Genomic DNA, 26680 nt, shown 5'->3' with positions numbered 1-26680 from the left:
TCAGTGGCTCAGAGCACTGTCTATGACTGAAGCACTTTTCTAAACACGGGTTGGCAAATTGTGGGCGTCTTCAGCTAGTGGGTCTGTGGATTTTTGTTGGCTAATGCATTCTGATTGGTGGATTTGAATGAAGGCATTCTATATACTGTATACATGATGCCATGTTTGTGGCCATATTGGATCTGTAGTTTCAGTTTGAAGGAAACCTGATGCAGCAAAGGTGAAACAAGGAGTCCTTGTTGAGTCTGACTCAGTGCATGGATGCACATAAAGGAATGGAGTCCAGATAAGTAACTGTTTAGCACTGAACATTTTTCCGTTTTTGGAATAATACACCATTTTGGAATCTGAGCTGTGGAATTTGGTTGGATTCATATCATTCACCTATTGTAACTGAGTTCTTTTGATAACTGGACTATTTAGTGGAGTTTTTTTCAGCTTTTCTTTCTCCACAGTTTTTGTATTATAACTAAAAGAGGAGGTGAATGTGACCTGTGATGAAATTGCATGGTCGGATACTCTGTGGGATGTCCGGGGCGGTACTTGGAGAGACCTCCCAGGAATGAGACTTGGGAGTTCTGATTGACAAGTCAATGAAGCCGTCCATGCAGTATGCGGCGGCAGCGAAAAGGGCACACAGAATGCTAGGAATGATAAAGAAGGGGATCATGAACAGATCGGAGAAGGCCATGGTACGCCCTCACCTGGAGTACTGCATCCAGCACTGGTCGCCGTACATGAAGAAGGACACGGTACTACTCGAAAGGGTCTAGAGAAGAGCGACTAAGATGGTTAAGGGACTGGAGGAGTTGCCGTACAGTGAAAGATTAGAGAAACTGGACCTCTTCTCCCTCGAACAGAGGAGATTGAGAGGGGACATGATTGAAACATTCAAGGTACTGAACAGAATAGACTTAGTAGATAAGGACAGGTTGTTCACCCTCTCCAAGGTAGGGAGAACAAGGGGATAGAATCCGTACAAACGTAAGGAAGTTCTTCTTCACCCAGAGAGTGGTAGAAAACTGGAACGCTCTTCCGGAGGCTGTCATAGGGGAAAACACCCTCTAGGGATTCAAGACAAAGTTAGACAAGTTCATAATGAACAAGGACGTACGCTGGTAGGACTAGTCTCAGTTAGGATGCTGGTCTTTGACCAGAGGGCCGCTGCGTGAGCGGACTGCTAGGCATGATGGACCACTGGTCTGACTCAGCAGTGGCAATTCTTATATTCTTATGTGGGAGTTTTTAGCATTAAGGTCATAACCCTGTGAATAGTTACATAATAAAAATTCAGGGCATTAGGTGAAGGTGAGCAGGGTTGTTGTTTGTTGGCAATTGAGATATTCAATTATTACTGTGCTACTAAATTTGTTAGCCTTTCTAATTTATGTTAGATTTTCAAATACCTGTAGTTTATATGCTTTATGTTGTCACTTATCAGAAGCAGCCAAAAAAGCAAACAAACCCTCTTTCTTGGCAAAAGTTCAGCTACTGTCTGGATAGATTGTACACAGCCTAGACCTGCTGGTCAGAATAGGTAGTATAACAAGTTTTAAATAAATATAAACATCCAATACCTGATGGTAAACAAAAGATCTTCTCCTTTTCACCCTCCTGTCCACTGCGTCTTTTATGTATTTCTTCTGTATACCACTCTTCTCATTTCTTTCACTGCTTTCTCTCCAGGTTCTCTTCCTTTTCATCTTTCTGCCTGCCTATTTTCTTAGCTGGGCTGCTTTTTGTTTCCTTGGAATGCACCTGAGTTATACGTAGTAGCACGCTTCTCAGAGGGCTGGCAATAAACCTGACTCTTCTCGCCAGTTCAGTTTGGAAGCATGTTAATGTGGCTTAAGAGCTTTTCTCTGTAAACAGTGCAGAAGCCAAGAAACAGGCAGGCCAGGAGGGATGTATAAGTAGACTGGCACACAATATGAATGTGTTCTATCCTCTTGGGAATGGAAGGGGATACCACACAGAACATTTACTTATATTAAAGAAAAGAAATTTGAAGAGCAGTGAAGATTTTCATCCTGACTACCAGAATGCTAGTTCTCTCCTTGCTCAGCTTATTATTATATGAATGTTTAATATCATCTTATAAAAGGGAGATCAGATTCTGTGTGGTTGAAGTGCTGGGAAGAGGTTCCAATTTTGTTTGAGCTATAGACAAAAAAAGATTTCAGTTTTATGTGTTGGGGGGGAGGGAAGGGCCTAGTTTTGTGCATTGATAATGAAGGACTCCACTATTGCATAGTGGCTTCTTAATTCTGTTGGTAAGAAATTATACATAAAGGTTCAAAAATGTCTATTTGTCTAGGGGTGAAACAACTCTGAAAATTTAACAGAACAGGACCGAACCTAGCATGGAGGAACAATTGCTGAGAAGACACGTTGAATTTCAAAATAGGCCAGATTGGACTAGTCCTCGAGGGCCACAATCCAGTCGGGTTTTCAGGATTTCCTCAATGAATATGCATGAGATCTATGTGCATGCACTGCTTTCAATGCATATTCATTGGGGAAATCCTGAAAACATGACTGGATTACGGCCCTCGAGGAGGGACTTTGACTCCCCTGGACTAGGGGGTTCAGAGAAAAAAAAAAAGGTCCCAGTGCATTTCTGTGAAATAAACAGTCAATAGCTTCTGCAGCATAGAAATTTTGATACACTGAAACATTGCAGTAAGGGAATTCTCCTTTCAAATGGCTTCATCCCTTTTCAATAGTTTCCTGCTTCATCTCTCTTTCTCATAGAAACATATCCCAAATTCTATAAAGATCCCCTAAAGTTAGGCACCTTCATTGGCTTGCCTAGCCAATGTAGGTGCTTAACTTAATTGATTGATAGGCTTAATCGGCACTGATTGGCATGTAACATTTCTTAATTGGCATTAATTGGATATAATTGAAAGTTAGGTGCGCAACTTCTAAAGCGTGATTCTATAAAAAGTAGGCACCTACATATATGTTACGTCACAGTTATTGGTACTCTTATGTGCAATTGTCACATTATTGATTTCCTGGACTCTGATTTTGATGACAGTTGGCCCCTTTTGGCAGTCACTAAGGGGTTAACTGGTCGTTATTACGAAGTCTATTTTTTTTTTTTTTTTAAACCCCATTGGATAGAATGCCTCTCACGAAGATAGTAGATCTTTGGAATTGTGACTTTGGGGACTATAACTTGCAAAATCTTTAGAGTTTGAAAGATGGGTCTTGTATAGCTGCAGGAATTGTATTATAAATTTCTTTTGAGAATGTACATTCACCCAGCCCGAGCTTTCAAAATGCACCTTCCTGCCGATAGAAACTGTGTAAAATGAGGCGTAGATATGGCATCTTACAAACATTGCGTCTGGGAGTGTCTTGCTGCTTTATCCTTTTGGTGCTCTATCTGAACCTGCTTGGGCACACTGTATTCTCGACAGTGGGAGGCTGTCCCTCATTATTGTCTACTCTACTGGATATGATGGGTGATATAGTGGAGGGCATGCAGATCTCCGTGTTATTTCTAAGAAAGGCATGATTAATTGACAAAAGATTCATTCTGCTTCACTGGATCTATCCTTTACCTCCTACTTTGCTTCAGTGGCGAGACCAGATGCATGAACACCTATCAGTGGGGGAAAGGGGTCATAAAACTTGTAAACAGTTGTCTTTTTTGAACATATTAACAACAACAATGCGCTCTGCTTTCCTGAATGATTTGAATTTGGATTGATTCCTCGGACTGGGAGTGATGTTCTACTATTCTGATATGGTCTTAGAATTGACTTGATATATATTATCTTCATTGGCTTGTTTAGTTTTTTTTAAAATAAAAAATATTTTACCATAAAAAGTAGGCATCTAGTCTAAAGCATGTAGTTAGATGTGAGCATGATTAGAGGTAGATCATAGGCACGTTTTCGAGTTCGGTGTCTGTTTTTGACTTAGGCACAAGCATTTAGGCCAAGAATGGTAACCTAAAATGACACCTAGGGCTCCTTTTACGAAGGTGCGTTAGGGCTTTAACGCACAGAATAGCGCACGCCAAAATGCCCCGCGCGCTAGTCACTACCGCTTCTCTTGAGCAGGCAGTAGTTTTTCAGCTAGCGCATGCTAATCCGGTGCGTGTGCTAAAAACACTAGCGCACCTTCATAAAAGGAGCCCCTACTGTCCCCTAAAGCCACTTAAACAACACTAAGTACGATTCTATACAGTGTGCCTACATTTTATAGATTCGCATTTAGTACCACTCTAGTTGGCACTGACGTTTTGGAAACGTATAGAATTGAGGCCATAAAGCACAGACATACATTCTGTTGTGGACTGGAAACAGATTAAAGATAGAAAATAATAATAATAATAATTTATTCTTATATACCGCCATACCCAGCGAGTTCTAGGCGGTTTACATCAATTAGATTAGGATCTGCATAGACAGGCAGATTTACAATTATTTATCAGAATTATAGCTTTAATCGAACTAGACAGAGGATGTGGAAAGAAGGGAAAAAGGGATGGCCTCGTGAAGGAGGAGAAGTGGGGAGGCGGGGAGTTATTGTCGGGGACGACGACAATTCGGGTCTTGTTTGCTGAATAGGTAGGTTTTAAGTAATTTTCTAAAGCTGAGGTAAGTGGGGGCCTCGAGTATCATTTGGGCTAGCCATGGGTTTAGCTTAGCTGCTTGGAAGGCGAAAGTTTTGTCCAGGAATCTTTTGAGGTGACAAAGTTTGAGCGAAGGGAAGGCGAACAGCTGAATACGACGGGATTTCTTGTTGGTGCAATAGAGGTTGAAGTGGGGATTGATGTAACTTGATGAAGAACCATTTATAGCCTTGTAGCAGAAGCATGCGAATTTAAAAAGGACTCTAGACTCGAATGGCAGCCAGTGAAGTTGGTGATAGAAAGGGGTGACGTGTTCCCATTTCTTTAGGCCAAAGATGAGGCTCACGGCGGTATTTTGGATTATTTTTAGTCTCCTGGTTGTTTTCTTCGTGGCGTTAAGGTATATGATGTTGCAATAATCTAGAATGCTGAGGATGGAGGATTGTACAAGAAGGCGGAAAGAAGTGTCATTGAAGTATTTTTTTATGGTGCGAAGTTTCCAAAGTACAGAGAAGCTTTTCCTGACGATGAGGTCGGTGTGATTTTCTAAGGAAAGATTTTTGTCCAGCGTGACTCCCAGGATTTTTAAGGTCGGTTCGAGGGGGAAGGTCATTCCTTGCAGTTGAATTGTGGCTTCCTTGATTTTGTCATTGGGGGTGGCTAGGAAGAATTTTGATTTGTTGGGGTTTAGTTTCAGTCTGAATGATAGCATCCAGAGTTCAATCTGGTTGAGAATGTTTGTAATGTGGTCGAGTATTTCTTGTGAGAGATTGGTTAGTGGGATGGATATTGTGATGTCGTCTGCATAAATGAAGAATTTGAGCTTGAGGTTATGAAGAAGGTTCCCTAGGGAGGCCAGGTAGATATTGAATAGGGTGGGGGATAGGGGGGAGCCCTGCGGGACCCCGCAGGTGTTGTCCCAGCTATACGAGAAAGAGTTATTCTTGCATACCTTGTAGGATCTATTTCTTAGGAACCCCTGAAACCAGTTATGGACCTGATCTGAGATGCCAATGTGAGCCAGGCATTCAAGGAGAATGGTGTGGTCTACCAGGTCAAAAGCGCTGCTCAGGTCAAGTTGTATGATCAAGGCACTTGAGCCCTGACTAAAGAGCGTGTGGAGGTGGTCGAGAAGGGAGGCTAAGATGTTTTCAGTGCTGTGGTCCATGCGAAAGCCTGATTGATAGTCGCTTAGAATGTTAAATTTTTCTAGGTATGCAGAGAGTTCCGCCTTTACCAGCCCCTCCGCTATTTTGGTGAATAAGGGGATACTGGCGATCGGTCTATAATTAGATGGGGAATTAGGTGGTTCTTTCGCGTTTTTTATAATAGGGGTGATCAAAATATGACCTTGCTTAGACGGGAAGTTTCCTGAGGATAATAGGTAATTAACCTATGTCATCATTTTTGCTTTGAAGTGGGGGGGGGGGGGGTGCAGTTTTCATGATATTTGGTGGGCATGTGTCCAATTTGCAGTGGGAGTGTGTATATTTGTTGTAGTAAGTATTGAAGGTTTGCCAGTCGATTACTGCAAATTGTTTCCAACTAAGGTCTACTCTGGCTCCTAGGTCTGGGTTTGATAAATACATGTCTGGGAAAATGGGGAACAGCTCGAGGGGATTGGGTCTGGTGGGTAGTGTTGATCTTAATTTTTGAATCTTGGTGTTGAAGAAGTCAGCAAGGGAGTTGGCAGTTAAGGTGGATTCTTTGTGTATGTTTGTGAAGGTCTCTAAGTTAGAGAGAGCAGGACTAAATGCTCAATTTTCTCAGGAGTGAGATGTGAATAGTGGAATGCCCCAGCCATTTGTACTAGAACTGATACTTTTTAACATATCTGTTGCTGATTTTAGTTCTATGTGTTTTATGGAAATTTCTTATGACTATTTGATATTGGAAACCGCTTAGGCCAGGGGTGTCCAACCTTTTGGCTTCCCTGGGCCGCATTGGCCGAAAAAAATGTTTCTGGGGCTGCACAAATGCGAAAATGCTGCAGCAAGACAAAGGAGGGAGCCGGCAAGACGGTAAACACCCAGGGGCAGCAGAGTAAAACACTGCATCGCCCTCGACCAGGGCCGCACAAAATACTTCACTGGGCTGCATGCGGCCCTCGGGCCGCAGGTTGGACACCCCTGGCTTAGGTGGTATATATATTTTTAATAAATAAATAAATATATAAAATAACTGAGATGATCAAATTTGCAGATGAGACATTTAAAGTTGTTAAATTGCAAACAAATTTTGAGAACTTGCAAGAGGAAGAGTGGCCATCCAAATGGCAGATGAAATTTAATGTGGTCGAGTGCAAAGTAATGCATGTGGGTGAGAACAGCTCAAACTATTGCTACACAATGCAAGGTTTCCAAATTAGGAGTTACTCTCCAGGAAAAGGATCTAGACATCATCATGGAAAAAATGTTCAAATTCTTTGCACATTATGCAGTGGCAGCCAAAAAGCCATAGAATGCTAGGATTTTAAAAAAACAAATGGAGAATAAAATATAATGTATTATAATGCCTTTGTATCACTCTATGGTGTGACTGCACCTTGAGTATTGTACGAGGGCAGTTCAAAAAGTATCAGACCTTAATTTTTCGTATGCAAACAAAGCTAGGGAGGCGTGGTTTGGTGCACATATGTAGGCAACCCTAATGTGCATGCTTGAAATTTTTCCCGCCTACAGAAGTTGTTAGTCATCGGCAGATTGCCAATGAGTGAGAAAGTGTAAGTGAGCACCGTCGGATTTTCGTTTTTGACAAAATGACAGAAAAAGTTGAACAAAGCTCTTGCATTAAATTTTGTGTAAAGCATGGCGGTTCCCAAGTGGAAACGATCCGCAAGATTCATCAGGCTTTCGGGGACGAAGCAATGGGCACCACACAGATAAAGGAGTGGTACAACCACTTCAGAGATGGCCGCACATCAGTGGAGAGTGAAGCACGTTCAGGTAGGCCCTCAACATCCAGAAATGAGATCGTCATTGACTAAGTGAGGACCCTGGTGATGCAGGATCATCAAATCACCATCAGAGAACTTGCAGACGAGGCAAGCATCTGAATTGGATCCGTTCATTCCATTTTGACTGAGGATTTGGACTTCAGGAGAATTTCAGTGAAGTTCATGCCAAAGCTGCTAATGATTGAGCAGAAGCAACTCCGTTTAGAGATCGCACAGGACATGCTGGAGACTGAAATGATTCCAACTTCCTGAGCCCAGTGATCACTGGCGATGAGTCTTGGGTTTATGGGTACGACCCAGAAAACAAGTTGATGTCATCACAATAGAAGCATTTAACATCCCCAATGCCAAAAAAAAAAGCAAGGCAGGTCCGCAGCAATGTCAGTCATGCTGATTGTCTTCTTTGACTCCAGTGGCGTGGTTCATCACGAGTACGCACTACCTTGGTGCCAACCATCACCAAGGGGTACTACCAAGCAGTTCTGTGTTGTCTTCGTAATGCTCTGAGACGCAAACGGCTGGACCTGTGTGCAGCGGGCAATTGGCAGCTCCATCACGATGATTCACCTGCCCATTCTTCACATTCGATACGGAGTTTCCTGACCAAACACAACACACCTGGGATTCCTCAGGCTCCCTACTCTCCTGACATGGCTCCGTGTGACTTCTAGCTTTCCCCCAAGCTGAAAATGCTGCTGAAAGGGACCAGATTTCAGTCAAGAGAAGACATCATGCAGAATGCAATGGACCAGTTGCGAGCAATCTCAAAGAGGCGTTCCAGCGCTGCTTCCAACAGTAGCAGAACCATTGGAAGACGTGTGTGGCAGCCCAAGGGGTCTACTTTGAAGGAGATTAGTATAAGATTGTTGTTACTGAATACAAGTATTTTTTATGAATAAAGGTCTGATACTTTTTGAACTGCCCTCGTATACAGTTCTGGTTACTGCATCTGAAAAATCATAGCGCTACAGGAAAAAGGTATAGAGGAGGATGACCAAATTGATAAAGGGGATGAAATGACTCCCCTTTGAGGAAAGGTTAGAGTCAGGATCTTCAACTTGGAAAAGAGATGGCTGAGGGGAGATGTGACAGAGGTCTATAAAATCATGAGTGGAGTAGAATAGGTAAATATAATTGGTTGTTTACTCTTTCAAAAAGTACAAAGACTAGGGGGCACACTATGAATTGACTCCCCCAGTCATTAGCAGCAATAAACAATAATTGGCACATTTAGAACAAATTAGGAAAATATGTTTTCATTCAATACATAATTAAGCTCTAGAATGTGTTGCTAGAAGATATGGTAAAATCATTTTAGTATTGCTTATTTATTTATGGTTTTAAAAAAGGTTTGGACAAATCCCTGTAGGCAAAGTCCATAAACTGTAATTAAGATGGTTTGGGGTTAATTCACTGCTTTTCCCTTGGGGTAAGGTCAGTTCCGTAGTGAGGGTGAGAGACACCTGGGGCGATGGCACACCTTCCCTGCCCCCTCACCTCCATATGCTCCTTCCCCGCCCCCTCCTGCTGCACACGTGCTGCTTCTTTTCCCCTGTACCTCTGTAACTTTCTTGGCGTGAGCAGCAACCCCCAAGCTGCTGTCACACCAGTATCTGCTCTTCCTCTGATGTCACTTCCTAGGTGCGGGTCAGGAAGTGACGTCAGAAACAGCTGAAGTTAGCACAACAGCTTGGGGGTTGTGGCTCGCGCCAGGAATGTTACAGAGGTACAGGGGAAGGGAAGCAGCACACATGCGGCAGCGAGGGAGGACAGGGAAGGGGACAGGTGCCAGCATCCTCACCAAGACGGTGCCCAGGGTGGACCGTCCCACCCCCACCCCCTTATTATGCCACTGGGCAAACTGAATGGAATCAATCTACTTTATAATAGGTACTTGTGACCTGGATTGACCACTTTTGGAAACAGAATATTAGGCTTGAAAGACCCGTGCTCCAACTCAGAATGGCAATTCTTATGTACATATTCAGGGCCAGCATTAAGTAGCAGTAACCAGAGCAATTTTCCTGGGTTCTCCTGCCCCAGGGAGGCCACAACTCTGCTTCAAGCTAAAGGAAACATAGCCTGAATGAGGCTTTAGGGCCCCTTCCCCTGTTTCCACCCTGGGCCTGTGCATATCTAACATAATCCCCACTTTTACATTGTTATATACACACACCCATGTAGATGCACATAGGTACACACACGGATACAAAACATACATATACCCATTCTGAGCTTTTTGGGGGAAACGGGATAGAAAATGAATTAAATAAATATACATTCACAGACATAGAGACAAAAACACATACACAAACTAATACACACAAGCAAAACATACATTGACACAGAGATGCACGCTCACCCACACAAACAGAACATGCAAGTACACTCATACATATGTACATCCTCACAAATAAAACACACACACGTACATACATACGTACGAGGGGCTGCTGAAAAGTTCTCAGCCCAATCAAGAAGAGAATGATGCGGAGCCTTGAAATTTACACGTTATTCCACACTTTTCTTGACACTTTTTGTTTCATTTCATATAATTGAAATGAAAAGTGTCAAGAAAACTTATAAGTTTCATGGCAAATCATTCTCTTCTTGGTTGAGCTGAGAACTTTTAAGCAGCCCCTCGTTCTTAAACCCACACAATGAAAACATACATGTACAAAGACACAAAACATAACACAGACATACACCTTCATAAATGAAACATACATTCTCATATGTAGACACATACATAACCAGAAACTCCCATAGAAACAAAAACATATACACACAGAGGTATTAAAAATAATTCCAGGAAGCATGCTGTACATACTTTTTCCACCATGGACACCTCCAAAGTGCTGCCATATGGGTCTGTCTTTTTAGGGCCGCTTTAATCAGTGGACAAAAGGGGCAGCTGTCCTGGGACCCTGCATAAAGGTGGCAAGGTTACTCATCAGTACATTTAGTCTTGAGTTCAATCTCCCTCTCTTTCCACTCTCCTTCCTCCTCCCCACTCCACATGTCCAGTTTCTCTCCCTCCACCTTCCTCTCCCTTCCTGTGGTCCTCTAAGCTTGCCTTTTTCCTTCACCAATAGCAACTGGGTCAGGCTACCTTTAGGCAGCCACAGGGCCTTCTCTCTACAGTATCCTACCTCCTGTATTGCAATTTCCTGGTTCCATGTGGGCAGGATGGGGCAGCCAGAGGCAGCCTATTGTAAGTGTTGTAGCTGTTGGCCACTGAAGAAGGCAATCTTAAGATGGCGGGGAAGGTGAGGAAGAGAGAGAGAGAGAGAGACACTGAACTGGGAGATGAGAGAGGAAGACAGAGCAAACAAGGAGAGGGAGATAGATGCTGACCCAGAAGGGTTGGAAGAGAGAGAGGAGAGGAAGAGACTGGATCGGGGAAGGGGGAAAGAAGAACAGATTCTAGCCCAGGGAGTGCAGAAGGATGGGAAGAGACAGGGATACAAGAGGGGTAGGGAGGGATGGAAGCACAAAAAGTCAGTTCTAGACTTGGAGTGGATAGGGACAGGGGGACACAGAGGAGAGAAGCTGGATACAGGGGGATAGGGACATAGAGGGGAAGTGCTAGAAAAGAGGTGGGATAGGGACACAGACAGGTAATATTGCATACAAGGTGAGGGATAGGGATAAAGAAGCAATGCTGGACATGGGGGAGAAATAGAGACATAGGGAGCCAATACTGGAAACAGGGGTGAAGGATGGGGACACAGACAGGTGATACTGAGAGAGCAGATGCTGAACATGGGGGAAGGATAGAGACAGGAACACAGAGAGGAGATGCTGGACAGGATGGATAGAGATGCAGAGAGAAGATAGATAGTGGACATAGAGAGAGAAGAAATTTCAATGTATAGGAGACCCTGCAAAGACAGGAAAAACAGAAATGAGACGCTGGAACCAAAGTGCTCAGAAAAATTAAAATACTTAGATAAATGTTGTAAAATGTAGCATTTGGGGGCAACCTTTTGAAGAACCATGGGGTGGAAGGAGATGTACATAGATGGATCAAAAATTGGTTTGCGGGTAGGAAGCAAAGGGTAGGAGTGAAGGGCCACTACTCTGACTGGAGGAGGATCACGAGTGGTGCTCCGCAGGGGTCGGTACTCGGACCGCTGCTGTTCAATGTATTTATAAACGATCTAGAAACAGGAACGAAGTGCGAAGTAATAAAATTTGCAGACGACACCAAACTATTTAGTGGAGTTGGGACAAAAGAGGACAGTGAAGACTTACAAAGGGACCTGAACAAACTAGAAGAGTGGGTATTGAGATGGCAGATGAAGTTTAATGTAGAGAAAGTCTTGCATGTAGGAAACAGAAACCCGAAGTACAGCTATATGATGGGAGGGCTGGTTATGGATGAAAGTACTCTAGAAAAGGACTTGGGGGTAATAGTGGACAACACAATGAAGCCGTCAGCACAGTGCGCAGCGGCCTCAAAGAAGGCGAATAGAATGCTAGATATTATCAAGAAAGGTATTACAACCAGAACGAAAGAGGTTATCCTGCTGTTGTATCGGGCGATGGTGCGCCCACATCTGGAGTACTGCGTCCAATATTGGTCGCCATACCTTAAGAATATGGCGTTACTCGAGAGGGTTCAGAAAAGAGGGTGTGATAGGACAGAGTACGGTATTGGGGTTCAAGAAGGGATTGGATGATTTCCTGAAGGAAAAGGGGATAGAAGGGTATAGATAGAGGATTACTATACAGGTCCTGGACCTGATAGGCCACCGCGTGAGAGGACTGCTAGGCACGATAGACCTCTGGTCTGACCCAGCAGAGGCACTGCTTATGTTCTTATGAGATCTTGATAAAGTCTGACATATTGTCTCATACTTATTCCTTGTCTCAGTATCATCACTATGCTTATCTGCACTAGTGCATGTACCTAATTGATAATCGTGCTAATGAATTTGTGCTGTGGGACTCAGCTTTTTTGCAAGATTTGTGTGAAGACTATGGGTCCGATATTCAGACCACAGGAGGCAGCATGGCTTCCTCCCACAGTCAGCGGTGAACCCATTTATTCAATGCCAGGGCCATATCTGGCCACCGGCATTGAATTTCCAGGTTCAATGTAGCTGTGTCTGATGTAGCTGGCTAAGCAAATATTCATCACTGGCTGACCAAGGCCTAGGAGCCAAAGATAGACCTGTTTTTTAAATGGGTCTATCTGGCTGCTAGACTTAGTCAGCGACCCAATGAATATTGAAGGTGACCAGTTATGTTGCACGACATAGCCAGTCACCAGCCAATCTGCTGACCAGGATATTCAGTGGGAGATATCCAGCTATCTCAAGCAGAATATCAGCGGTTAGCTAGCTTAGGGGTATTTAGTCGGCCAGGGAGTAAAATCTAGTAACCCTAGATATGGGTAGCCCTACAGCATAGACCTCGGAGTCATCGAAACACACAAATCCTCCACCACAAAGTGGTGTCACCTGAGAGGGGATGATTTGATATGATAATACATCTCTTCTTTCCAGGTCAGATACACATGCACACATGCAGAGGAGTTGGAAAGAATTTAATAGGCTATACTGTGCATGCTTTTCCTATTTGTTTTTGTTTCGATTTACCACACTAGAAAGGAATATGTGTGCAACCTCTTTCCATCCCTTTTGTATCCCAAAACTAATAAAAGGGGTACTACATATCTCTAAGCCAACATACCCCTGTGCAGCTCTGGAGTTTGTTCCAAAGATCATCATCTCTCACCTAGATTACTGTAATATGCTTCTCTCAGGTCTTCCACTCAACCATTTCTCTCCCCTTCAATCTGTTAAAAATTCTGCAATATGACTTATATTTTGCATATTATCCCTCTCCTCAAATCATTTCATTGGCTCCCCATCCATTTCCGAATACAGTTCAAACTCCTTTTACTGACCAACAAGTACATTCACTCAACAGCCCCTCAATACCTCTCCTCAATTATCTCTCCCTATGATTCCTCCTGCAAACTATGTTATGTTAAACTCCGTTCATCGAGTAAATCACACCACTTTTTCAACAGAGTCAAGAGTCTTTGGCCTTCTTCATCTGCAACTACAAGTAATTCCACAATGCCACTCATTTTGAATAGACAACTCAATTGCTATTTTTTTTACATGCTCAAGCGCAAAGGTGCAGACTCTTGCCAACTGGTCATTATCCAGTCTTGTCTACAGCAATATAGTACATCATACTCCTCAAAGAAATTAGTGTACAAAAAAAAAATAATAATAATCACACCAAGGTATTAGACACCTGAGGTGAACTCTCAACTCCATGAGTGCTCATTTAGTTCACATTCTTCTCAATTTACTCCTGGACACCTGCATTCAGGTACTCTCTCCTCCACTGCCAACTCCAGACCATCCCTTCTATCATGCTGCACTGTGTGCCTTGAACAGACTGCATGAGTCAATACATCAAGCTATGTTTCTAGCAGTATTCAAATCCAAGCTATAAATCCACTTCCTTCTTTTTTTAAAGCTTGCAATATATCTAGTCTGGGCTTCCAGGATGGTATTTTTGAACAACATCTATGCCTGAAGGATATTTTTGACCTTTGCAGCTGCACCTCTAAGTTTCTTTTTTACCATTCTCCTCATGTTATCATAGTTACCTTTTTTAAAGTTAAGTGCTGTTGTATTGGATTTCCTGTGCAAACTTATTATAGGGATTATATCAAATCTGACCATGTTGTGATCACTGTTATCAAGTAGCCCCAGCACCATTACCTCCTGCATCAATTCATGCGCTCCACTGAGAACTAGATCTAGAATTGCATCACCTCCTGTTGGTTCCTGAACTAGCTGCTCCATAAAGAAACCTTGATTATCTCCCTAGCATGCCCTGATGTTATATTCACCCAGTCAATATTGGGGTAGTTGAAATAACCCATTATTATTATGTTACCCAGTTTGTTAGCTTCCCTAATTTTTGATGACATTTCAGCATCTGTCCGTTCATCTTGGTCAAGCAGACAGTAGTACACTCTTTTCATTATCTTTTTCCTCCTTTCACTTGGAATTTCTACCTATAGGGATTCCAGGTGTGTTTCTGCTCCTGTAAAATTTTTAGTCCATTCAATTCAGGGCCCTTCTTAACATATAACGCAACACCTCCACCCATTTGATCTACCCTATCACTATGATATAGTTTGTACCCCGGTATGCCAGTGTCCTATTGGTTATCTTCTTTCCACCAGGACTCAGAGATGCCGATCTATCTTTTCATTTAGTGCAATATATTCCAACTCTCTCATCTTGTTTCTTAGGCTTCTGGCATTTGCATATAGACATTTCAAACAATATTTGTCATATCTATTTACAATTTGCTCAACAGTTGGCATGGATAATTTGCAATCTTTAAAATTAGCCTGCTCTGTATTTAAGGAAACCTGGTCTATTGTGGCCTATATTGCAATCTCACTATCAAGATACTCTGTCTTCCCTTTTGTGATGATATCTTTTAAAGATCAGATTGTAAGCCCCTATATTACATGTTGAATGTACAGCATTGCGTATGCCTTTCAGCACTAAAGAAATTATAAATAATAATAATAGTAGAAAGAGCTCTTTTTCCCTAGGCCCTTAGTATTGTGATCCTGTAATGCAATGTTCTTCAATGCAGGGCCCGGGGGTCAATGGTGGCCCTCATGGTCTTTCTGGAATTTTCTTTCTACTCTGCCTCTCCACCTAGACTTTGGACAGAAAGAGGAAAATGGATGGGGAGAATAGCTGCATGATTGAAAGACACTAGACAAAAGAGAATGCATTTGGAAATGCTCACAGCTTTGAGGATACAATTCCTTCCCCCATGAAGTCTGAAGGTGGACTGGTGGGGATGGATGTCTGACACACATTAGTCAGCAGTATCATAGCCCCACATGGGAAGATATTTAGCTACTCTCCTTAAGCTCATAAGAATTAAAAACGGTCCAAGCTTAAAAATTAATGAAGACCACTACTGTAATGGTTCTCAATAATATATTCATGCAATGACATGGGAATTGAATGGGCTTCTTCATATTCACACTATGCTTAGAGACTTACTCGTATAAATTTATCTGACTTGGTTTGAGCTGGTAGATTTTTGGAAACCATGACTCAGATTATTTGTTAATGCTGATGTTTGGGGGTTGTTTTTTTCACATCTGGATTATGGGTTCCTTTTATCAAGCTGCGGTAGGTGGTTAACGCGCAGAATACTGCACGTTCAACCGCCTGCCGCGCTAGTTGCTAACGCCTCCATTGACGAGGCGTTAGTTTTTTGGTGTGCCGCAGGGGTTAGCGCGTGATGAAATGTCCGATGCGCTATCCCCCGTAGCGCACCTTAATAAAAGGAGCCCTATGTTTTTCTGAATTTTTTTATTTATAAAATTATATCACTAACAGATCGAGCAAATTGCATTGTACAGAAAGGCTGAAGTAAAAGATAGAAAACAAAAAACATTTCTAGGTATTTATAAAAGAATGAAGGAAATATAGCTTTGTATCCAGCTGTATTTTTCAATATGGAGAAACAATAGGAGAAAACAAAAATGAAAATAATCACAAATATAAAAGGAAACATGCAGAAACCACATGTAAGTGTAGAAGAGTATATTAAAATGATCAAGGGGAGGGAGTGACTGAATGGGGTGTGTGGGTGGTGTATGTTTGGGGGTGTGACTGGATTGTGTAGTGTGGTGTGTGTGTTGTCTCTCGAGCAGGGGATTTTTTTGGGGGGTTACGTTGTATTGCAAAAATTTATGGAGCTGACGGGGGAAACGACCTGTTCTTACTTCAGGATATCTTCGTGGCTATTGCTGTGCTAAATGCTTTTATTGTTGGACTTGTATCCTTTTTTCATTTGATGCCTATTTTATTCCTGTACTTCGCTTGTTTCTCTTGTTGACTCCTTAACAAACATGATTTTCAAGAAACTAAAAAAAAAAAATAAAAAATGATCAAACCCCCCCCCCCAATGAGATCTGGTTGGAGGTCCTATTAACACTCTTAGCCATGAAGGCAGTTAGGTGTGTAGGATCCCAAAAGACACATTTAGAGGACTAATGTATTATTGTGGCATTTACAGGAAGTTTTAAGTACCGAATATAGCTCCTCGTATCTGATGAACCAGAGGTTGCAGCAAAAGAAACCGCCTTCGCTACTTCTGAGATTCTCGAGATAGATCAGAAAAATAGATACCTTAGTTCCTATAATTTCACTCTATTCTTAAAAGAACATATAGGGCTCCTTTTATCAAGGTGCGCTACGGGGGTTAGCGCGTCGGACATTTCATCACTCGCTAACCCCTGTGGCACACCAAAACTAATGCCTCGTCAATGGAGGCGTTAGCAACTAGCGCGGCAGGCGGTTGAACACGCGGTATTCTGCGCGTTAACCGCCTACCGCAGCTTGATAAAAGGAGCCCATTGTAAGCTGCTTCTGCACCAGAGGTTGTGAGATCAAATCCCGGTGCTGCTCCTTGAGACCCTGGGCAAGTCACTTAATCCTCCAGTGAAGCAATGTTGCTCCAGTAAATCCTGAAAAAGAAGCCATTTCTTAAGAGTTTTCCAGATAATCATCAGTTAATTCACCAGCTGACAAAGGCAGCCCCCACTGTTTAAATAGTAGATAATATGCTTTCAAAATTGTTGGCATTTGGTCCAGAGATACTTGAAGTACATCCAAAAAATACTATTTAACCTTTTCCCGAGGAGGAACTTTTAAATTGCAAAGAAAGCTTACAAACCTCAAATTTACATTCCTGAGAGTTCACAGTAGTTTCCAACTTTGCTTTAATCCTGTTTGTATTGTTAATAATGGTTATTTGGATCGCTCAAAATTGGGTTACAGTTTTTTCATAGGTTTTCCTTCCAATTTTATCTCAGTCTATAAGACTTCCAATACTTTCATTTGCATGGTTAAATATTAACCATTGGGCAAGTCTGAAATTGCTGACCAAATGCCATCACCTCTGGTCTAGTTTTTAATGTTTTAGGTAAATGAGAAGCTAAATGCTCATTTAGTACTTACAAACTGCCCTCAGCACCTTAAATGGTAGCAGGAAAATTGTCCCTTTTAGATCGTATATCCATAGCATATATCTACAGGTGATTTAGCAAGGAGCCACATTGCTGTGAAAGATGTTCCTTCCTGTTGGATGTCTGGGTGTCTCCCTACTCCCGCTCTGAATGCCATCTCACAGAAACTGGGGAGCTTGCCACACATGACTGCGGGGTGGCAAGCCAAATGCGCTTAAGACAAAAGCGCGTAGACAATTGCGCACAGACAATTGAGTGCAAGACAGTTGAGCGCTACTCCAATTGAGCGCAAGACACTTGAGCGCAACGACAATTCAGTGCAAGACAATTGAGCGCAACCACAATTCAGTGCAAGACAATTGAGCGCAACCACAATTCAGTGCAAGACAATTGAGCGCAACCACAATTCAGTGCAAGACAATTGAGCGCACCACAAAATGGCGGAGCTTGCCACAAAAGGTTAACAACACAATCAGTGCATGTTCACGTAAACGAATCACGCCCATGTTCACGTAAACGTGACGGTGTTTTGCAAGTGCATATAAGTGAATATAAGTCACATGAATACATTTTCGTTACTATGGTTACGTTTGCTCCTTTTATATGTGCTGAGAACAGCCCGCCTTTCTTTCGCTGCCTGACTGTGTCTGTTATAGGTAAAGGTCTGGTCTTGCTAGAACTTGCTCTATATTTGTCTTGCGCATTGTAGGGGCAGAGTCCTTGAATTCAGCAATAGAGATGGCTCATTCCCAGGGTTATTACCTATTGATTCCTCAATTATTTGATCTTATATCAAGTTTTATTTCCAAAGATGTTTCAACAATATTTCTCTTCAACCAATCTTATTTATATCAATTTAAGACATTTGTATGGACCTTCTGTTTGTAACTAGGCACCATACTGCCGGTTACTTTTTATTCTGCATCAGTCCAGATTTATTAAACAACTTTATTTTATTCTGTATTTTTTCATTTATTTAATTTTTTTTAAAAAACGATGTATCTATCATTTTTGCATAACTCAAGCCTCGGAACTGTCTACTGTTAAGATAAGTGACGGGTTCCTTTTAATCACAGCGCCAATAGGAATATGAAAACTATTAGGCTTGAGTTATATACAAAAATGATAGATACATCGTTTTTTAAAAAAAATTAAATAAATGAAAAAATACAGAATAAAATAAAGTTGTTTAATAAATCTGGACTGATGCAGAATAAAAAGTAACCGGCAGTATGGTGCCTAGTTACAAACAGAAGGTCCATACAAATGTCTTAAATTGATATATATAAGATTGGTTGAAGAGAAATATTGTTGAAACATAAAACTTGATATAAGATCATTCCCAGGGGAGCATCCTTCCTCTCCTCTATAATGTGCCAATCCCAGTAGAAGGCTTTCTAGACTGCTATGCAATGATCTCCTGTAGGCTACAAATGCATCAGTAGGACCAGTGCCAATTTAAGCTATGGACCAGGTGAGGCTTTGGCCTAGGACGCCAGCATTAAAGGGCGCTAAATGCCCAAGGTCATGATGTCATTGGCCATAAGCTGCCTCCTCCTCCCTCTTCTGACACTTCTGCCTGGTCCTGGCAGGGTGTGGCTTCATAAACCACTGCCGTGAGGGGGGAGGGTCAGTGTCAGCATCAGAGGAGGGAAGTGCAGGGCTTCCCTCTTCCCTTCTGTGATGCTACTGCTTGATACTGGCCCTTCCTCCTTGTGGCATCTGGCATGTGAAGCTGAATTTTGATGGGACTGGGCAGTAATGTCGGAGAAGGTAGGATGAAACAGGGGGATGCAGCCATTTTATTTTTTTGTTGACTACTAGGGGTGCTGCTGCATAGCCCGTAGTCCGGTGGTAACAAAGTTGGTGTCAGAAGTGGGATTAGAAAATATATTTTTAGCCCTAGCCCTGCCTTTCTTAGGGTTCCTAAATGGGATCATGGCAGGCACGAAGCCTGACTGGTCACAATATGCTACCCACATGCTAAAAAATAAAATTTATTTTGTAGTGCTGGGGCGTGTTTGTGGATGTAACTGATTAGTGCATGAGCCCATACTACGTAAAAATAGATGTAGTTAAGGGCTCACATTCTTATTAATTTCACTTTTACATCACCAATACTTTGGAGATAAACAGAAATCCTTGAAATAAAGTAAGATAAACTGAGAATAAAATAGGAAATAATTAACACCTTTCGTCCACAACATTTAGGTAATTGTGATCCAAAATTAGGAAAAAGTAACTATAAATAATGAACACAAATGCATTGAAAAGCTGCTCCAAAACCCTGCCTTTAGCCAGCCTATAGTGAACATATGGAATTTACACTATAACATTAATTTCTTCTCTAGCACTTAAAAATTCCTCAAGCTGCTTAGGGTCAAAGATTTGAAACTGTTTGCCTTCATGAACAATATAACAACTACAAGGAAATCTTAACACAAAGTTAGCAGATAAAGCTTGAACCCTAGCCCGAAAGGCCAAGAAGGCTTGTCGCCTTATCTGTGTATCTCATGCCAAGTCAGGAAATACTTTAGTCTATGGGCTCACATTCTAATGGGGAAATTAGCACATGGCAATTATCAGAAAAATAGAAAAATCTGCCTTTTACCAGCAGCACAGAAAGTGGCCTCAGTGCACAGAAAAGACCCATTGGGGCTAATGCAGGCCATATTTTAGCACTGCTTAGTTAAAGGGCTCCTTAATTAATAGGTGGGCTAGCAATGTGAAAGAAATAAAATAAATTCTATCAAAATACTTGAAGTGATAAAAGTCAATACAATACACAGTGCTGAGAGATAAATCCTTATGGAATTTTAATCCTGTTTCACAACTATAGACATTATCAATCAATAGATACTTAGAAAACATAAAGCTGCAGTTTGAATACAACCATTGAGTAATCAAATACTGTATACAATCCGAATTAAATTTGGGAGGGAATGGGATTTGGATTTCACTCATGCCTTTTTTAGTAGTAGATCCCTGTGAGTTAGGCTCCAGAGTAATCTAAGGAAATACTTTTTTACAAAAAGGGTGATAGATGCATGGAACCGTGACTCGGAAGAAGTGGTGGAGACAGAGACTGTGTCTGAATTCAAGAAGGCGTGGGTTCTCTCAGAGAGAGAAAGAGATAATGGTTCCTGTGGATGGGCAGACTAGATGGGCCATTTGACCTTTATCTGCCATCCTGTTTCTATGTTTCTCTATTCAGATACTTCCCTGAAGGGCCAATAATGTAAGAAAATATAGAGGTCATTTTTTAAAGTAGGATACATGGGGGGGGGGAAAGCATTTTACCTATGTTAATTGACTGCCAGAAAATGACCCTTCCTCAAGGTGTTTTTTTGTTTAATTCTAGAAATATGTGCAGGTACTTTTAACACTTGGCTCCCAGTCATCCCTAGTGTGACCATATGGCTCCAGAAAAAAGGGGACGGATTGAGACATCCGGGTTTTACTTCCATTGAAAGCAACCAAGATGTCTCAATCTGTTCTCCTTACTTCCATTGCTTTCAATGGAAGTAAAACCCGGATGTCCTTTTTTCTGGAGCCATATGGTCACCCTAGTCATCCCAAACCCCCCAGACCAGCGTCTTCCTATTGATCACATGAACTGTTATGTTTGGCAGCACAAGAACGGAAATCCTATAGTTACTGGCGACCATAAAATGACTGCCTTTTGTTAGGTTGCCGAACGCCTACCAGATTTGAGAACGACATTTCAGAACGACTGGCCTTTAGTTTATTGTTAAGTTACCAAACATTAGGCAAGCTAATGCTTTTTCTGGTGTGTTAATTTTTTGGTTTATATGGTTCATGAATATTTCAATAAACCATAAAAAAAAAAGAAAAGAAAGTTACCAAACATGTTTGTAATATGTGCTCTCTTATCTGTCACTCTGTTGCATCCTGCCTGCAATTTCCTGTTGGCAGGACACAGTAGAGTGAAGACTCGGAGCTGGCCAAAAAGCAGCTTGCTGTGCAGGCTGTTGCTACTGGCAAGCAAGGTAATGTTTAGAGGGCCACGGGAGGGGAGAGAGGAGAGGGATCAATGCTGGACTAGAGGCTGGTGAGAGAAGAGAAGAAAGCAAGCTTTGGGGACAGAGGCAAGTTAGTTCAGACCACCATAACCCTTTGAGCCGGACCTGGGTACTGGCACTGAATATCAGGGCTTTCTGTGGGTTCTGGACATGACCAAGATCCAGGCATCCAGGCGTGATATTCAGCCAGCTGCTCGGTTTGCTAACCCGACAGAGGGCTGAGTATGAACTGATCTTTGTGGCCGATTCTGCTAATAAAGTCTGTTCCCCTTCACAAGCATCAACTCTCCCCCCACAAACACAGAATCCTAACCCTCTTCACTTCCTTCACATGATCATTGCTCTCTCCCCTCCCCCAATGCACACATAACTAACTAAAGCCCTCCTGAACTTCTCCCTTCAACATGAGCCCCATCCTGGACCTTAGCTCAGGAAGGCTATAATCATGGATGTTGTGTGAGGGGGGTCGAGAAGACTAGGATCATGTGTTTGTAGGGGTGGGATTTTCAAGGAACAGGCTTTGTTAATAGAATCAGGCACAAAATATTAGCATGATTCTATTCATAGGCCCACTTTTTGCGAGGCTGGTCGGCACTCTCTAACACGTCCCTTCACCTGCACCTACTCCTCCCCCCCCTCCCGCCCGCCTGCCTGCCTGCTCACCCGCCTGCCACATTTAGCTTCTTAGAAAAGCACTGTGCTGCCCTGCCGCTGGCCCAGCGTCTTCTCTTCACTGCGGCCAGCCGTAGTGGAAATAGGACGTTGTCAGAGAGGAGGGGCTGCAGTGGAGAGAAGACACCGGGGCCAGCGGCTGGGCGGCACAGCGCTTTTCTGAGAAGGTAAATGCGGCGGGTGGGTGAGCAGGCAGGCAGGCAGGCGGGTGAGTGGGCGGGCAGGAGGGGAGAGGAGTAGATGCAGGCGAAGTTGCACGTTAGAGAATGCCGACCAGCAGGCATGCTGGCCGGTAGCTAGGTGTAGAGAGGAGCATATGGGATTGGGGAAGGGAGAGATATTGGACTCAGATGAGTGAAGGAGGGAGAGATGTAAGGGAGGGAATGATGTTAGATGTGTGAGGGACAGGGAGAGATGGATTTGGGGACAGCAGAGGGGGTAGAAGGAGGACAGGGAGTAGGGCAGAAGAGGGACAATAAGAGATGGATTTGGAGAAGGACAGAGGGAGTAAGAGAGGGAGAGATGGACATGAGGGAAGGGGGAAGGGAGAAATGGATGTGGAGGGGGCAAAATGGGGAGAGGGAGAGAGAGATTTGGTGATAGATGCATGGAACCGTGTCTCGGAAGAAGTGTGGAGACAGAGACTGTGTCTGAATTCAAGAAGGCGTGGGATCTCTCAGAGAGAGAAAGAGATAATGGTTCCTGTGGATGGGCAGACTAGATGGGCAAGATAGGGAAGGGGAAAGAGAAAGAGATTCAGGGGAGGGAAAGATGGACAACTCAGCGAAAGCAGAGAAGGAAGAGAAGACATAGCTAGGGAAAGGTGGAGGGGATATGGAATGGGGACCGGGAGAGGTGAGAGATGTCATACTTGGGAGCACACCAAGACCTCTGGCCATACTCTGCTGCTGCTGCTGCTACCTGTGGCTTTGTGAAGAAAGAAATGCAGCTGGAAAGAAGGAAAAGACCTACTTGGATGTTTTAGAGCCAGCCAGAACACAGGTACATACTCTTGGGAGAAGGGGGCATGAACTTGGGACACAGAAGCAAGAGAAGGGGCACAAACTTGGGACAGGCTGGAAAGGAAGGAGGGAGCACTAACTTGGGACACAGAAGGGAGGGAGGGGCATGAACGGGACATAGGATGGAAGGATGGGGGAAAGATGCTGAGGTGGTAGAGGGAATAGAAAGGGAGAATTGTTAAGTATGGGTGTGAACGAGAGGGAAAGAGATGGTGTACATGGGGAAAGTAAGAAAGAATTATTGGCATGATGATGGGAGAGGAATGAGGTAGAGAGAGATAAGAGGGAGAAATGTTGGATGTGGTGGTGGAGAGGAAACAGTGGGACAGATGGAAATGGATGCAAGAGGGAGGAATGTTGGACATGGTGGTGGAGGGAAGGGAGGAGGAGATGTGGCATGGAGCTGGAGAGGGGTGATAGTAGCAGAAATGTTGGACATGGTGCTGGTGGGCAGGGGCGAAAGATGCTGCACATAGTCCAGCGGATAAGAGAAGGAAAAATAGTGGATGCAGCAGTAGAGGGTGTGGGAGAGAGGTACCCTGGATCCCTCTCTCTCTCCCTCTCTCTCTCTCTTTCCCCACTCCCTTTGCAGCAAGGGAGGGAATGAGAGAGAGAGATGGTGGACAGTGAGAGAGAGGAAGATGTTGCACATTGGGGTGGAGGAGAGAGTAAGAAATGCTGTGCTGTGGTGGAGAGGGGAAAAAGAGTGCACTTTGAGTAGTTTAATTTTGTGGTTAAAATTGTGTATTATTAATAAGATTATATTGTGTGTATATGAAAAATGAATGGAAGAAATGGTGTTTACAATTAGTACTATTATTATGGGGGTTAAGTCTGGGGAGGAGCTTGGTCAGGTCTGGGGCGGGGACTAGGGCAGAGCTATTAGGGGTCCCCCCAAACAAAAAAGCATTCCACTGCCTATTAACAATCTGTTAGCAAACTGACCAAAGTTAAGACTGATTTTTTTGCTGTCCTTGCTCTGTCCCCAGCAACCTTACACTAGTTTAAGATGTGTTTAATGTATTCCCTCACTCCATGGGACTTTATGCTGCAGTCAGTGTGTGAGCAAGGCATTGTATGTAATGTAATTTCATGTATACAACAGCCGATCCTGCTTACCTGCATAAGCTTTGTTATAGTGGTCTTTCTCCTAAGACCCCCTCCCTTTTCTTTTCTTCTCATTTAAGCTTGGGCCTTTTGTCTCACTGCAGTACTTCCTGGTCATCTCTACAACTTTGCTCTGATGGGTCTGCAAAGGTAAGACCTCTCTCTGTTACTTGTTGCCAAGCTCTGTCCCTATTGGTCTCTTCTCTTCCCTCCCCTGCTTTCTGGGTGACTCCAGCTCCTGTCACTCTTATGCCTCCATCTTCAGCACATGGCTATATCCCCAACAAAGCACCAGCATTTCACCTTAAGTTATCTAACTGAATGCAAAAATAGCTCAGCATTTCAACTCTGAAACTTGGAGCACCTTTCTGCCTATTTCCTCATCTCTGCCCATTTTCCATTCTTCAAATCTACATCTTCTCCACTACCACTGCCATCGGGGAACAGGAGCCAAAACGCCACCAATGGATAACAGGCTCCAAAGCCGACACTGACGCCGCCCCAAGCTCTTTCTGATTCAGGCCAACCAGCATTCCTCTCCCCGAAGTCAATTCTGCCGTCGGAGAGGAAGTTCCGCCCAGCCAGGCAGCGATTGGCTGGCCCGAACTTCCTCTCTGACGGCAGAATTGACGTTGGGGAGAGGAAGACTGATCGGCCCGATAGATCGTCAAGGCAAAGTGAGTCCTGGGTGATCGACTCACTTTGCTTTGGCGAGCTACCGGTCGTTCGCGATCGACCTATTGGGCACCCCTGTGATAGAGACTTACAAGATCATGAAGGGCATAGAGAGAGTGGAAAGGGACAGATTCTTCAAGCTCTCGAAAAATAAAAGAACAAGAGGGCATTCGGAAAAGTTGAAAGGGGACAGATTCAAAACAAATGCTAGGAAGTTCTTCTTTACCCAACGTGTGGTGGACACCTGGAATGCGCTTCCAGAGGCATAATAGGGCAGAGTACGGTACTGGGGTTCAAGAAAGGATTGGACAATTTCCTGCTGGAAAAGGGGATAGAGGGGTATAGATAGAGGATTACTGCACAGGTCCTGGACCTGTTGGGCCGCCGCGTGAGCGGACTGCTGGGCACGATGGACCTCAGGTCTGACCCAGTGGAGGCATTGCTTATGTTCTTATGTACTGAGTTAGTTGCCTAGCAGCTAATTAATTTTTAAATGGGTTTTTTTTTTTTGTAATGGCACTTTCAATTATCAGTGCTGATTGGGCCAATTAAGAAAGTGAAGATTGACTAAGCACATCGATCTAGGCACCTAACTTCAGGTATCGTTTATAGAATCTGGGCCAACATGTCATGCTCTACAACATAAATGAGACATTAAAAAAAAATCCAGTTGTATCTGGCAGTTGCTACCTTCCTTTCTGCTAATCAGCATTAACACTTTTTTTTTTAGTTTCAATATTTTTATTAAACTTTCTGAGACAGCTTTCAACTCATTTCCCACTCCCCTTTGCTCTTGACTCACTCCCCTAGCTAGCAGTTTACCCATCCCCTCTAACTGTAACGCCCCCATCCTGGCATCCTGTTTGTCTGTCTTGTTTACATTGTAAGCTTATTCGAGCAGGGACTGTCTCCTTTGTAATTCTGTACAGCGCTGCATATGTCTGGTAGTTCTCTGGAAATAATTAATAGTAGCAGTAGTAAGCAGTCATCCCAGTGGCGTACCTAGGGTATGTGGCACCCGGGGCCCATCATTTTTTGACACCCCCCCCCCATGTAAAAAAATATTTTTTGTAATGACCATGAAACGGAATAAATGGTCAGAATAGAAACAGGCAGTGAAAATTTTCTTATATTCCAAACATAACATAAATTATGTCTGAATTGTCATGACATCAGAAGTACATATGGAGTAGTTGCAGGTGATGCTTGGGACAGTTCTGATTGTGTTAGTTCGGTTTTATGCGTTTTTTGAATAGAAGGGTTTTTATTTCTTTTTGAAGGTTTTGCAGTCTGTGGTCGATGTCAATTGGTTGTAGAGTTGGGGGTCGAGTGTTGCAGCTCGAATGGCTAGGAGGTTGTCGAACAGTTTTTTTCTTTTGACGTTTTTGGTTGGAGGGTGTGTGAATGGTGCGTGAGTTCTCCTATGTCTGTTTGAAGTGGATTGAATTATTTAGCTGAAGAAATTAGTTACCCCCTCATCCCACACACATTAATTCTCTTCCATTTTTGTTCCCATTATAAAAAACACTGATAAGTTCCCAGAAAAAAAATACATTAAAATAAGAAGTG

At 43.1% G+C, this 26680-nt stretch overlaps 1 long non-coding RNA gene across 1 annotated transcript in view; it reads right to left on the bottom strand.

The window, feature by feature from the left end:
• LOC117355956 overlaps positions 1-1698 on the bottom strand; it is a 59405-nt gene extending 57707 nt beyond the window's left edge. The window contains exon 1 of the long non-coding RNA XR_004538491.1: positions 1578-1698. This is a non-coding gene — a long non-coding RNA (uncharacterized LOC117355956). The remainder of the gene's footprint in view (positions 1-1577) is intronic.
• Positions 1699-26680: the final 24982 nt, after the last annotated feature.

The sequence above is a fragment of the Geotrypetes seraphini genome, chromosome 2, assembly GCF_902459505.1.
Source record: "Geotrypetes seraphini chromosome 2, aGeoSer1.1, whole genome shotgun sequence".
Classification (NCBI taxonomy): Eukaryota; Metazoa; Chordata; class Amphibia; order Gymnophiona; family Dermophiidae; genus Geotrypetes; species Geotrypetes seraphini.
This window is presented reverse-complemented; position numbering and strand designations above follow the sequence as displayed.